Raw genomic sequence first — 14,672 nt, forward strand, 5'->3', positions numbered from 1 at the left:
AGCATTGAATGAGTTCACTTGCCAGCTTTTGTCTGTCTTATTTAGCTGTTCACTTCCTGCATGCCTGTAGTGCCAGAGATCCTGAATTTCTAGAATAACTATGGTAGTTTTCAATGATTCAGATAAAGTACCCCAGAACCACCGTTTTTGTCTGAGACATGTATTATAGCTTTCTTTTTACTGCCAACCTTCCAGTGTAACATAATGAAATATAATGTAAAGCATTATGTTTTTTCTGTTAAATACTTTGAAAAATATAATATATGCCATAACAAACAGTGTCATAGGTTATCTGTTGTCATATTTTTACTCAGGCTGTAACCAGCACTCAGCACAAGAAAGAAAACCCAAGGACAGCCAACAGGTCTCATGCATAAAAAGAATAGAAGGATTAGCTCAAAGGTTTTTTTGCATGTTTTTGAATTAAATAGTAAAATATAAGAAGCTGGGTTACCTGGGAAGGAATATGTGTGAGGAGGAATGTGAGTGAGAATTCATTTAACCACAGAAAGGTACTGCTTGAACATGCACAATATTTTATTAAAAAAACATCTTAATTCTGCTCTGGCGATAACTAAGAAGAGATTTGTTTTGTTTCTTCCTGCAACAGTAATTCAAAGTTGAAGGATATATTTACTTAGCAGAAGCTTTTAGATACAGTTTACTTTCAGCAAGTGCTTTCTTGCTTGTTCTGTGCTTTGGCTGAAAAAATGGGAGCTTGCTTTGTAGTGACCATCAGTGCTATAATTATGTTAAACTAAGACAAGAATGGGATAGATGCTTTCTAGATAGGAAGAATCCTGGTGTGTATGCTCCAAGGAGGAAATATATGGAGTGTAGGAAGGGAATATGGGGAAAGGGAGCAAGCAGTGGTTTAAAACCTTGCAGGTGCATGCAATGCCCCTTTTGTGTGTTTTGTGTCCAGGCTTCTGGGGTTTTTATGATGCAAAATGACCAAAGTGCCAGGTGACCTTTCAGAACCATCCCTGCTGTTGCAATGGGGAGCAGCCCAGCCCTTTTGAGGGTGCCCAGGGACAGGTCCCACCCTGGACACCTCCAGATGTTCCACTGCCCTGTGAGTTGTGAGAAAGAACTTTGTATTCACAAGCATTTCCATCATGTCATGGTATTTATTAGTATTTATTATGAGTGCTAGTCCTTACCACAACAAAAGCATACCTGTGTATATGTGAATGTTTTATCAGCTTCTGTCCCTTTCACTAAAATGAGTTCACAGCATTACAGAGGGAGAAAACCACACTTGGGGTGTATAGTTCCATTTGATGTTGCTTTCTCCCTGGATCTGCATAAACTTCATGTTTTTACTCCATTGCCACAGATAGGCTCTGGTGTACATTGTGTTTTCTGTTTTTTTTTCATTTCCAAGACATTCTGGTGTGTGCTCAGTAGTTTCACTGCCTCACATTCCCTGTGCAGACGAGCATGGAGCTGGTTATGTGTTTGGGTGCTGTGAAATAAACCAATTTCATGCCTCCCAATGTGGATGTGTGAATAGTGAATATTATATCTGCAGGGTGAGCCCTGGTGGAGTTGAAGGCCCTGATATGTTTGCACAGTGTACTTTGCAAGTATGAGTCTCCCCCTTCTATCTCCTAAAAATGAGTTTTGATCTTGTTAGCTCTTAAATACTCACAGCTAAAGCTTATCACTGTTTTGACAGTGGAATGCAGACAGGTTTCTGTTTTTTCAAAATATACAGATAACAATGGACTGGGTTTTAGATTCTTGATTGCCCCAGCTTCATGATTTTACAGTTTTTAGTAAAAGAATTTTTTCTATGTCCAACACCTTGCTGTTACATTTATAATTTTAACATCCTGGATTGTTATGTCATGTAGATAAATGTACTAAAGGCAAAGTATTAGGTTTGAATATTTTATACACTCTTGACCTGATCTTAAACAGCCTTTAGTCAAAGGGGCTTCTCAAGCCCTTAAGCAGTTGATATTTCCTGTATTGAGGGGTTCTTTGCTTAAATTCAATGAATATTAATGAAACACACTTTCAGGGCTTGCATTTTTAACCTCCTTTTTTTTCATTGCAAAAGCCAGCTGGGCCATGAAAAATTCACCTTAAAGATATTTCCACACAACTGCTTATCCCACTTTTTATGCATTGCATCTTTTAAGAGCTGACCACGAGTGAAGTCTCTCCTCATAAAAACTCAAACCCATTTGGACAGTGAGTAGGAATGGAACTGAGTCAGAGTGCCCACTGCGCACGAAGGAAGGCTTCTCTAGTCTTGCTCATTTTGGCTTTTTTGCTGTAAGTAATTTTTCCTTTCCTTGCAGTTGGTTGAGGTGGCTCAGATCAGAGGGGTTTGTTGGTTCAGATTTTTATTTATGGGGCAAAACTTTTAAAATCCAGTGGGGGAAAAGAGACTCATTGTAGGAAAGGGGTTTTGGGACAGAATAGATGGATGTGGCCAGGCTGTCTGGCCTGGCAGCAGTGACAGATCTCAGCACCTGGGAAAGCAGCTGCCAGCAGAGGGCCTTTGAGTTTACTCATTTTTGAGATTGGCTACAAGGCACTAGGAGAAGGTTCTAGCTCCTGTCAAACGTTTTCTTGCTAAAGGTGATGTGAGGAATGATGTCAAGGTCCACAATAAGGAGAAAAACTCATACATCTGAAGGACACCTGTATTGACACCTCTGATTCTGATTACAGCTTTATGCTTAATGACTCTGCAAATAAAGGAGCAAATTCATAAAATCATATTATAGAATTGGAGCTGAAAATCTTTCTTGATTTTGAAAAAGAGTTCATAAAAATGCCTCATAACTCTTGAAGAGCCACTCTTGAGTCCTGGAGTTGCTTCCTTTGGAGTGCTTTGTCTATCAGGAGAGAAAAAATCTGCTACTTGTTATAAATTCCCAAGTAATAGTAACTTGTATTAGCAGCATCTGAAGCAACTTTTCTAGGTTTAAAAAGTTTAGGAAAATAAACAGACTTATTTCATACAAACCCTATTTTGTTTTAGAGATCTGCTCCCATTGTACCACAATTTTGGCCAATGTTGATATAGACTGAAGGAACACAGTACCTCTGAAAAACAAAATAGTAGGTTTTAATTAAGTTGAAGAGGACATTTATCACCAGGTGTACAGCATATGTCACATCCTTGAGAGAGGGATTGTCTTGTTTCCTTGAAAGGCTGTGGGATTTAAAGCTGAGAGCAGGTCAGGAGACTTCTAAACTTGGGAGTGCTCACCATTCCTTGTGAGAGGTAAATTGCCCTGTAAGCATCAGGCTGCACATTTATTTAGTGCCACCCTGCATTCTGTGGTCTCTTCTAACTCTTCAGTTCTCTCAGAATGCAATGTGGATGTCACTGAGGGTTTTTCCACCACAATTTGTTGGTTATCTTATATTGCACTCCTCTTGTGACATTTTTTTGTCTTTGGTACACAGTACTTTTTTCATAATGACTTTTCATTGGTTTTATTGCTTAATTATTTTTATCACTTAATAATTTCTCACTGTGTTTTAGTCACCTGATCCTTTGCATCTGTCAGACATCTCCCATTACAGGTGGGTTTGCAGTCCCAATGTGCAGATCTAGCATTTTAAATTTGGGTGTTTTCATTACTCTGCTTCTGCAGCACTCTGCCTTCTTTAGGAATACTTTCTGCTTTTAACTCAATCCTCTGCATCCCAAAAGGAAGATAAATATAGTAAAATGTGAAAGGGAGGGAATAAACCCCTTTTTCAGTCATTCCTAGAGTTTAAGTCAGTGGACTGGAATTTGTGTAGCTGTAGAGGTCTATCCCATCTAATTACTATGGAAATGTATTCTAGCAGTGTTGAATGATTATTACAGCCTGGTAGATTAATCCTGCACCACTTGATTACTATGAAATCTAATCTAAATAGCACTTACGACTTCATCTGTTGTTTAGGTTAGAGGAGGAGGAGGAAGGGAGAAGGAAGAGATGACAGCTTTCAGCAAAGCTTGCAGGTGGGAATTTAGTAATGACCATCCTGGCAATCTAAAGGGGCTCTTGACAAGTAAATGAGGAGGTAGGAGCCTAAAGTTGTGTCAGAGGGCAAGGGAAAGAGAAAGGCAGAACACAGCCATGATTTTGTGGTGTTGAAAAACATCTGTACTGTGTGATAAGAAAGATTGTTACATTTGATGCCTCTGCTATTATATTGAATTTTATTTTTTTAATTTTGGTGAGCGTTGTTATGACAGGGTTACCTTGTTTCACAGCTGAATAGGATCTGTCCCTAGAACCTGCTTCTCTGAGATTAAGTTCTGTCAGCTGCCTTTGATAGGACTTGTTAAAATGCTGCTGCAGTGCTACAGGGCTGCTGGTGGCCACAACTTTATCCACACAACTCAATTTCTTGTCGCCCTTTCTACTCAAGGTCTACAGTGAGTTCCAATGTGCAGAGAAGTTTGGAATTGCAAACTTAAAATTACTGTTGTAAATGTTGACATTCCTACTGTCTGGAGTCAGTTTGGTCAGTTTTCTTAGCACCACCCAATACTGGCATGTGACTGGAAATTAGCTGGTCACTAAACACTTTTCCAGAAACAAATACATTACAAATATCTTCTATAAATGTAGGACTCCATTTGAATATTAATGGAGTTCTGTTGTAAGAGCAGTGTACCTTTTTATGGTGGTTGAGGTGTGATTTGGAAAAATAACTTGTCAGTTTTAGCACTTTTGTGAAAAGGTCTTGTTGCTTATGAGGCACCACAATGTCCATGAAAAGCATCGCCCACATGGGATGGTACCAGGGTTTCCTGTGACACAAACCATGTCCTGAGCAGAGCAGGGGTGCCAGTGCTTGCAGGGCACCAAAACCAGCTGGGGATGTGCAAACCTCTGCAGGAGGGGCAGGGCTGGCATTTACTTCATCCCAACCTCAAAGTTTCATTACACCACCACAAGCTCTAATCAAATCAAAACCAATCAGAAAATGAGTTGTGGATGGCAAATGAAATCTCTCTAAAGTGCTTTTGGTCAGACTCTTTATTGTGGCTGTGGCAAAACAGAACTGTTTGAGAGGGTTTTCTGTAGACAGCTGCTGTTGGTTTCTGTTACTACAGGGTAGGAGTTTTGTTTCTAATTTCTCAAACAAAACCCAGCTCTCTCTACCATAGTCATGTTACTGCTGTTGTACTTTTACTGCTGGCAAATACCTCGATCAATTTAAGCAAAAAGTGAGTTGACACAGAAGGGATGACTCTCAAAGAAATATTAATTAAGCTTTTGACTTTTTCCTCTGGCTATAAGTATCATATATTCTATCAAAGTATGTAAATTAGTCCTGAAGGAAAGTTTATCTGTGTGTTTGAAAAAAAAAAAAGACTGAGAAAGAATGCTTGACAATTCTCAAACCGTTATTTTTGCAAATGACTTTATTGATCAGATATTATGAACTGAGATATAACAGCTAGAAGAAAGACAACACCTTTCCACAGCAAGCACCAATTGAGATATACCAAGCTTTGGTTGAATAAAAAAATCCCCAGGGTCAGTTCAAGACTTGTTCTGCCTGAGAATTTTATCCTCACTTTATTTTAATCTCGCTTTTTAAACCTCACTTACAATCCATTTTTCCATGCTCTGACACTGATGTTTGGAAATGTCAGTTTGTCTAAAATTCACATCTTCCCAACTAATTCTACATTGCTGTGCAGCAGCAGCTGGCAGTGTCTGTCCCATGCTGTGTATTCCCCCAGAACTTTGTCATGGTACACATGAAAAAAATCCACTTGAGAGTCAAAAGTATTAAATCAGACACCACAGAAACACTGAAAAGGTTTGGTTTTTAATCTATGGGGTCCACATCTATAAAAAACTGAAATTATTTAATATTTTCTGATGTAATGTAAACAGCTTGGAAGTGTATTCATGAAGTGAATACGCTTTCTTAGGATAACTATTCTGCAAGAACACTGTGCTGTTTTTTAGAAAAGAAACTTCATAGAACACTTGACAAATATATAGCATATTGCTGCTGTTTTACTACCAAGAATTTGGCCAAAGACCTGCATATTTTCCGCTAAAAAACCCCTCTGTTTAGGTAGTGACAGCATATAATTTACACAAAGATAATTACAGTAGCAGATCAAAGCAGCTCCAGAAGGCATACTTCCCACTCAAAACAAAAATAAATCCCATTTATTTAACGTCCTACCCAAGCAGTTTGAAGAAAAATGCCAGAATATGAATTGAAAAGGTACCTGTGTCTTCGTGTCACTTGTGGGTTTCTGCTGGAGGAGAGTGCTGTCCTGGCTCCTGATGTGCTCCTCTCACAGGTCTGGATAGGTTGTCTGGTGATCACTCCCTGTAGCATCTTTTATGCAGGTGCTTCATGTTGCTAAGAGATCAGTTGCTTGGAGATGGAAGTTTGTTTATTGTAATAGATCAGGGGCTGTAGCTTTGAAAAGAAAATTTTGTAATTTTACCTCTACAGCTCAATGTATCTGCTGCAAAACAGCCACTGACAGAGATACACATGCTTGGTGCTGATTAGAATTGTGACTGGAGAGTAAAACAGAGAATTAAACAAAGTTTATAGTTTGCGTTTAGTGGCTCTGAACAAGGAAACAGATTTGTTGTTTAACTGGAGATACAACTAGCAGAAATTATGTGAACTCTTTCTTGTGTGTATCTAAAGGTATTTTTGATTTCCAACAGCAAGGAAGTCCAAAAGTTTTATTCTAAAATAAGAATGTATGGAGTTGTCAGAGACATTCTGTAGGACACAATCCTTCACTGCCATTGCAGAGGACTGACTGCTGTCCTACATACTTTGCTATTTGCTGTTTGCTCTCTGTTCCCAGCTGGTTTGATAACTCCCAGAATGACTGTACAAACTAAGGCTGGTTTCTCTGCTCTGTGGTTCTTCTCCTTTTTGCTGTAGTTTAGGGCAACTCAAACAAGCTGCCAATTGTCTTGAAGAACTGCATTACGTGATTACAGGAAACATTAAAGTAATGTCCAAAGATCTATAGGAATAGGTGTTGATGATGTTAATAGAGGAGACTAACACAGAAGCATGAATAAAGTGCTTGTGTCTGTTACTGCTTTGAAGCAAGAGAAATCCAAATTGTCTCAATGTCAGCATGGGGAAATCCTTGGCTGGCTCAGCTGCCTCTTCTGTAAGTTTACCCCATGAGTCCAAACAGACTGTTTTGGGAAATTGGTCAAAATCATCTTTTTTTGCTTAGTACTCTTTAGTTGGGAAAATTCAATGACTCAATTCTGTTTCCAGCAGGGCTGTGTAATATCCTGTGGCAGTAAGACACTGGGCATCCCTGTCTTCCACTGTCAGGCCACAAATGTAAAAGAGTCTCATAAAATGTTTTCATTCTTCTTCTTTTGAAGAAAGAAAATTACTTTTGAATTCACTCAAGCTTTAGCATTGGCATTTCTATAATGAGAAAACTCATCTGATGGGGCCTTACACTTAGAGCACTGGGATCTCACTTGGAACAGAAGGTGTTCAAAGCTTTTGTACAATAGTTCCAGTGATGGAATCTTTTAACTCAGGGAAGGATGAAAGAGACCTAGAATTTTTCTGAATGCAAAGTCTCTTTTGAGAAACCTTTGTTAAAGTAAATAAATAATGCAGACAGTTTGGGGAGAATAAGGGCTGAATTCATGCACAAATTCTTGTGGTATTACTGCAGCCCTGTGGAAGATTAGACAACCAGAAGCAAACATAATTTCAATTGGACAATTGAACTCTTTCCATGTGTGCACACCCTTCCATGTCTATTTATTATGCAGAGACTTGTTTGCAGTACAAGCAAAAGTGGGCAGAACTTCAGTTCTGTTGTGTTCTGGTTTCCACCAGTGGCATAGTGTCTGATATTCTGAAAGTGTTAAAATTACTTTGTTTTATTTCAAGAAGACACAATACCTGGTTGTAATTTTTGGGCCTTCCTGAAAGTTTAGAGCAAAGTCATGCATTAGCTTTTTTTTCCTTTTCTTTTACTAGCCAACTGTATATTCTTACTGCTTGTAGACTAGAGATATTTACATTCTGGAGGAGCTGAGGTTTGGGGCTGATTTTGGTCCATTGTATGATGCATTTCTTATAGATGGTTAATGTGGGCAGGTTAATATAAGTGATCAGTTCTGAAGCAGATGGATAATTGTTTCAGAGACACCAAATTAAGAAAGCTTTGTACAAGAGAGCTATCATAGAAAGTTTCCAGCTCTTCCCCATGACTTGGAACTGGTTTGTGGCATTTAGTGTGGTTGTGGTTTCAGCTGCTGAGAGCAACAGCAGCTTGTGTTGAACTTTCTGTGCTGGTTTTCTGGTTGTGTTTTCCCTTTGTGTTCTGTGTTTTCTCAGAAGCCAGACTTGGTCCTTGTTGCCACTGCAAACACATCATTATCATTGGTTTTGTATTCTGTGGAGGAAGAAGGCAAAGGGAAGTTCTGACACTCCCAATGCTTTTGTGGTTGCAGCCACCTCTCACTGATGGTTTGGTTTTGTTTTATTGGTGATGGCCAGGCTTTAACATTGGAGAGTGACTTGGCTATTGGTGAAAGAGCTCGCAAATGCCTTGCTTTCATTAGTGATAAATTGTAATTAAAACAAATATTAGCTTTGTTTGGAAGCACCTAAATCCTTAGATATTCTTAATTATACATGCACAAAAGAAACTACTTAAGTACTCCTTTTTAAAAGCTCATCAGAATGATGAGATTAGTGAAATACAAAGTTGATATAAGGAGTGTGAAACAAATTCAATTTTTTTCTTGGTCAGCAAGTGTTACTTGAAGTTTAAGGGGGACCAAGAATGGCCAGTCTCTCACACAAGGACATTTTTATTTCTTGCTCCATGATAATTTATTTAACCAAAAGTACATGTCTAAAAATGAAAAAATCTGTTAAAGTTTTTGTTGGAGCTCCTTCTTCTGAGAGTGCTATGTATCTACTCACTGATACAAAGAATTTGTGTATGAATTCAGGGGTAGGAAGCTGGTCATGAAGTAGCCTCAAAATGGGTAAAATAGCATGAAAGTGATTGTTTATATTTAAACTAGGTTTCATCAAGATTGACTTCTGTGGGATACAACTTTAAATCAAATAATATTTCCATATACCAGACAAAATGTATCTTTCTCTCATGCCAAAGAATTCCTGGAACTTTGCATAATGCAACCAGAATGATTGGACTTGTTGTTCACTACAAAGGTCTATGTTGAATACTACAAATTCTTCAGAGCCTGAGTAGGCATTCACTGAATTAACAAAGTTGGGTTTTATACCATTAAACAAAAATAAAGCAGGATTTATTTTTTTTTGTTCTAAATATTTCACAATAGGCTGTTGAGGGAAAATGATGCAAAATGCTCTTCATAGCTGAGCAGAAGGGTATGTAAACTTCTAGGGACCCTGTGCCTCCTATGATAACATGATAAGGGTTGGGTTTTAGTCATAAGGGCTTGATTCTCCCCTAGAAACTAGGTAGAAAGAAAATTGCTTACATTAAATCAGTGGCAATGAAATCACTGGTATAAGAACCAGCATTGTGAAACTGGTGAGATGGTGTCAGATCTTAATTCTTTTTGTGTCCTGGTGGTATCAGTGCAGTCTCAGAGGTGTGAGGGAAATGCTTGCTTTGCCCCAAGGATGCAGAGCCCTTGGTGGACCTGTCCTGTTGTACCCCATGATGTGTGAGCAGACAAAGAAAGAGGGAGCAGAGACATCTGTGTGAGCAGAGCTGTCAGCACAGGGTCCTGCTGCAGATCCATGGAGATTGTTGCTCCATCCTGGGTATTGGACAGAAGCAGATCCCAGGTGGGCAGTTTAACCATGGGACAATGTGTCTACTTTCTTTGTGCCTTTCCTTCACTATATAAAAGTAAAGGAATCTAAAGTGGCACTCTCAGACACCCCTATGTTTGCAATAATGACTGCCTGTCTTTCCTAGGCACTTAAAGAAAGGATTGCTATAATTTAACCAGACATTTTATTCTTTCTTTTTCTTTAAACTTCCCATGTGTGCTATTTTCCTGTTACCCTTAACAAGTCAATTATCAAGAACTGAGAGAGGTGAGACTACTGCAAGTGCCTGTCTCCAAATACTTCCAGTGCTGCTTTCTGACTGGGGTGTGTATCAGCCAGGGGAACAGGTGATGTTCAGCCTGGCAGGTTCTCTCACTGGGGAGCAAAATTGTCCATCAAACACATCCTGTGTGTATAAAAACTTATCAATTCCTGAAAGCTGTGTCAGTGAACTGCTTGCAGATTTTGAGTCTGTTTCAGTCCACTGTTGTTAAAGAACTAGCGAAGCACAAAATGCTGCAGAATGTTTGCAGACAATCAGATTTTAGCCCTTGCCTTCATTTCCAGCCACATTTCTAGTGGGGGGTGCCTGGGTGCTGCTTCTAAACAGCTCCTTCATTTGGCAGCATCCCCTGCACCCTGAAACCTGTTCATGTCCCCTCCACGGCTGTTTCTGGTCATTGTCATAAATGCACCTTTCCAAGAACAGTGTGCATGCAGACAGGTGTATTTTGAGTGCATAGGCAGGTATAATTTGAGGGATTTAGTCACACAATATTGGAAATCACTCATTTCACATTTGGTATGTGAATTTTTCTTGTGCAGTGTCTTGTAAGGAGCTGTCTTGTTTGGCCTTTCTAACATTATATTCAGTGCAGGGATGGTCTTTTTTGGCCTCACAGCAGAATTTTCTTCATGCAAACTGGAGTTTGGCTTCCCTAGATAATACCATTTAAAAAAGATCACTGATGTACTCTTATATCAATGTAATTGGTTGAACCCATTTATACTGCCCATATTTTATCTTTCATGTCCAGCTTCAGAGGGTCTATACTGCTTGCAGTTCTAACATCAGCCAGATTTGGCAATTCTATTTCACAAATCTTCACAATTCTCTTTCTGGCTTATTGTCCAACCCCCAAACTTTAGAGTGTGTTGAGAGGTGTAGGTGCTCAACATCCAGAGTGTCATGGTCAGCAAATTTCAAAAAAGAACATTGGCTCTTATTCTGGAAGGAAAGAAAAGCTTTAGGAGAAGCTCATGATATTGTCAGGTACAAAACAATCCATAAGAGCCTCTTGAAATCTTTCTGCCTCTACTGCCTGGAGACAGGTACAAGTCTTCAGACACCACCTTTGGGTACTTGGGGCTTGGTGTTTATGGTTTTGGTGGGTTTCTTTTTGATTGTAAATGTTGTTGATGTAAGGAGCTTTATAAAAGATGTTCCATGTGGCTTTGAACACTCAAAAAAAAAAAAAAATATCTTCAGTGATTTCTTTGGTCTGGAACAAGTGCAGGCAAAATGGTCAGTTTTCAGTATGACTGAATGCAGCCCCTTAATTTCTGCACATGAGACTGAATTTTCTTCAAAACCGGTCTCCTGTGATGTTTGTGTGCTCTGGGCTTTATTACAACCACTCTTCCCCTGAATAATCCATAAGTGAGGAGGTGCACAGGAGCCAGGGGCTCGTTCAGCTGCTATTTGAGGGTCATTTTCACATCCAATCTGCGAGGAAGAATCTCCTGGCCAAACCCTGAGAGGTGTCCCTGCTCAAGGGGAGAGCGCCCTGGAGTGCAGTCAGGGGCAGTTTAGAGGGAGCTTGGGTTGGACTCATGCAAAGCTGTGTCTTTAGCAGAATGTCTGTCTGTCCAGAGCAGCCTCCAGGGGAAGCTGGAGGGGAGATCTCTGCCCTGCAGCCGCGCAGGGAGGGCCCAGAGGCGGCAGAGGCAGCTCACAAAGGCTCCCAGGGGTACGGAGCGCAGTGTTTGGCTCACAGTGAATTACAGAAGGGACCCCTGTGCACTGCTGCTCTCTGGGCCCCCCTCCTCCTCTGGGGGTGTCCTGGAGGGGTTTCTGGCCCAGCTCTGGGTCAGGCCTTTGCCCCTTTTGGGGCCAAACACCTCATTTTCTTAAGCAGTCAAGTGCATCTCTCACATTGCCCCCAAAAATCACTCTTCTCCTTTTGTCCATATCAGACTGATAGAACAGCAGTAAAAACACCAAATGAAAGCCAAAATGGAAAGAGTTAACAGTATGGATATTTTTCTCCTATTAGTCTGCCTACATAAGTTCAGATCTTGAGACTATTGTAGACCACACTTGTTAATTCAAGAAGCACTGCCTATTTTGAAGAAGGGGACAGTGTGTTCTTGTCACAGGCAGAGGCAGCTGTAATGGTGAATTATAGGAACAGGTCATGCATGCACTGTCTAAAACTAAATCTCTATTTATTAAGTGCCTGAGCATCTACACTTTCAGCTTGTTAGCTGGTCAACTTGTTTTCATTTTATTCCTTCTCCTGAACTGGCATTTCAGCTGGTGAGAAAAAGAAAGAGGTGTGTGATGATTTTTGTCCTTGATGTGCAAGAACTAGTGAGGACTGTCTTAGATTTTCTGTCCGTGGGCATCAGAATAATTTGAGAGCAACACTTTGGAGAGTGGAGAAAGGTGCTTTGAGAGACAATCTGTTCTCTTGTCATGGAAAAATGTGCAAGATGTTCAGAGCAGTTCAGGATGAGTCTTCAGATTGTTACAGGATTCTTTGTCAGTTAAATACTTTTTTCTCCTTGGTTTTTTAAGCCCTGCTGTCACAGGGATGTCTTTGTAAGTCTCATGCAGTGTTCTTTTATGTCTGCAATAAAGGTGACACAAACTTGTGAACTTGCAAATACTTCCCCTGTTTTCCCCCCATGTACCATCTATTGCTGCCACATTTAGAAAATGCTCCAGTGTCCATTTACTTTTTCTAAGCAAACTTCTGTTATTTGGCACTTACATTGGGAACCTGAATCCACTGTCATTGTATCACATCAAATTCTTTTTAATGCTCACTTGGATATATTGGGATGATTCAGGCATCCTTTTATTTAACAAGTGGGAATACTTTCCATGGGAAGTCCAAAACAAACACGCTGAACTTTTGCTGAAATGGAAGTGCAGCCAAACCTCCTAGCCAAAGCAGCCCTGCTTGGAGAGCAAGAGCATCTGCCGAGCTGAAGGTGCTGCAGGCATTTTCTCAGTGGAATTAAAGCACTGAATGCAATACTAAAGTTTAGCTTGGAAAGAAGTTACGAGGCCATCAGGTTAAAATTCTGTTCACTGCTTCTGTTCTGAATCCTCTAATCTGCTTCCTCGAGTGCTGTTAGTGAAATCAATTTCTGTGTTAAGGCAGCTTTGGCTGCACAGTCTCTGAAGTGAAGAGGATCCAGAGAGGCCTCTCTGCACCTGCTTTGCACAATGCAGAGTGTGCTCTTGTAGGCACAGCAGGTTTGCAAAAACATTTTATGTGCACTGGGCTTGTGGTTTATACAGAAGAGTTTTTCAGTGTTTTAGGACTATATAATTTTGCTTGTATATCAGACCAAGTTATGAAGTATTTTGGGGCTCATTAGATTCTCATAAAGTGTTGTGGTTTTTTAATTTATGCTGTTTTGTTAAATAAGAGTAACATATATTTTGAAATGGTCTAAGGAGGAAAAACACTCCATAACCATTAATAAATCCAACTTGAAGCTGTGTAGGATTTCAGGTTGAAAACGCTCCTTTAAGATAATTCCCTCTGTGTTGAAAAATATTCTTTTAACCTCCTGTACTATTATGGCTCCACCTTGTAAAAGCTGCAAGCCAGTTTTGTAGAAACATGTGTTTTATGTTTAGGGCCTCTCATGTAAGAGTTTGATGGAATATTATATTTTCATGCTGCACAACGCAGTGTGACAATTGTAACCATCTGCAGAGGAAGCTGTGGGCACAGAGTTACCTGTGGCTGTGTAGCAAAACAGCCAAAATTGCTCTTTGGTTGTGAGCCCAGAATTCATGACCCAGAATGTATGGGAAATGCTGTGATCTCAAAACTTATCTTTAAAGCTGTATGTAAGTATGCTTAGTGCAGGTCATTCCTGATAAGTTCTGAAATGCAAACAAAGCTGAATGTATCATAACCTGCACAGGTAAGAATTATCTGTAATTATGTTTATCAGCCAGCCATACAGTGAAATGTTTACTTGTCCATTGCGAAATTGCTCACAGTTACTGGGGTGTGCAAACAAGTGAAACACAATGTATTTTCTAAAAACCCATTGGTAACAAGATAAACTCAAGCTGAAGAAGCAGTACTGAAATTTATTCACCTGAAGATACCTATTTGCTGAAGATTATGTCTAAGAGAGCAGCATAAGGGAAATGGTGCAAAATCCTCTTCAGTGTTTGGTGGAATCCAGTCAATTTTAATGCCTGAAATGTTCAGAATTATTAGGGATTCTGAGTTAAGCCTTTGTAAATAGTCTCAAAGCAGCCCTGCACAGGGCAGTACTCTGTGTTAGCTAAGCTAACTCTGAAGGAAATACCTTGGCAGCAGAATGGTTGTGTTACTTCAGTCTCTGCCTTTGATAATTCCCTCTGTTCCCAGTAAATGTTCTCAGATGGAAATTCCTCTGCTGTGCTTGGGTGACTGAAACCACTGGCTGGTGAGGGTAATCAAGAGGAAATCTCCTGGTCTGTATTTTCTTAATGGCTTAGATTGTATTTCTAGGCTCAGGAGAGGCCAGGTCCAGTAGATCTTCCATAAAACTAAATAAATAATTGATCCAAGGCTTGAGTAATAAGCAGTAAAAGTCAGGTTAGAGTATTCTAGATTACAACTATTCTTTCTTTAATGAACAAC

This window comes from Ammospiza caudacuta, chromosome 10, assembly GCF_027887145.1.
Source record: "Ammospiza caudacuta isolate bAmmCau1 chromosome 10, bAmmCau1.pri, whole genome shotgun sequence".
Lineage (NCBI taxonomy): Eukaryota > Metazoa > Chordata > Aves > Passeriformes > Passerellidae > Ammospiza > Ammospiza caudacuta.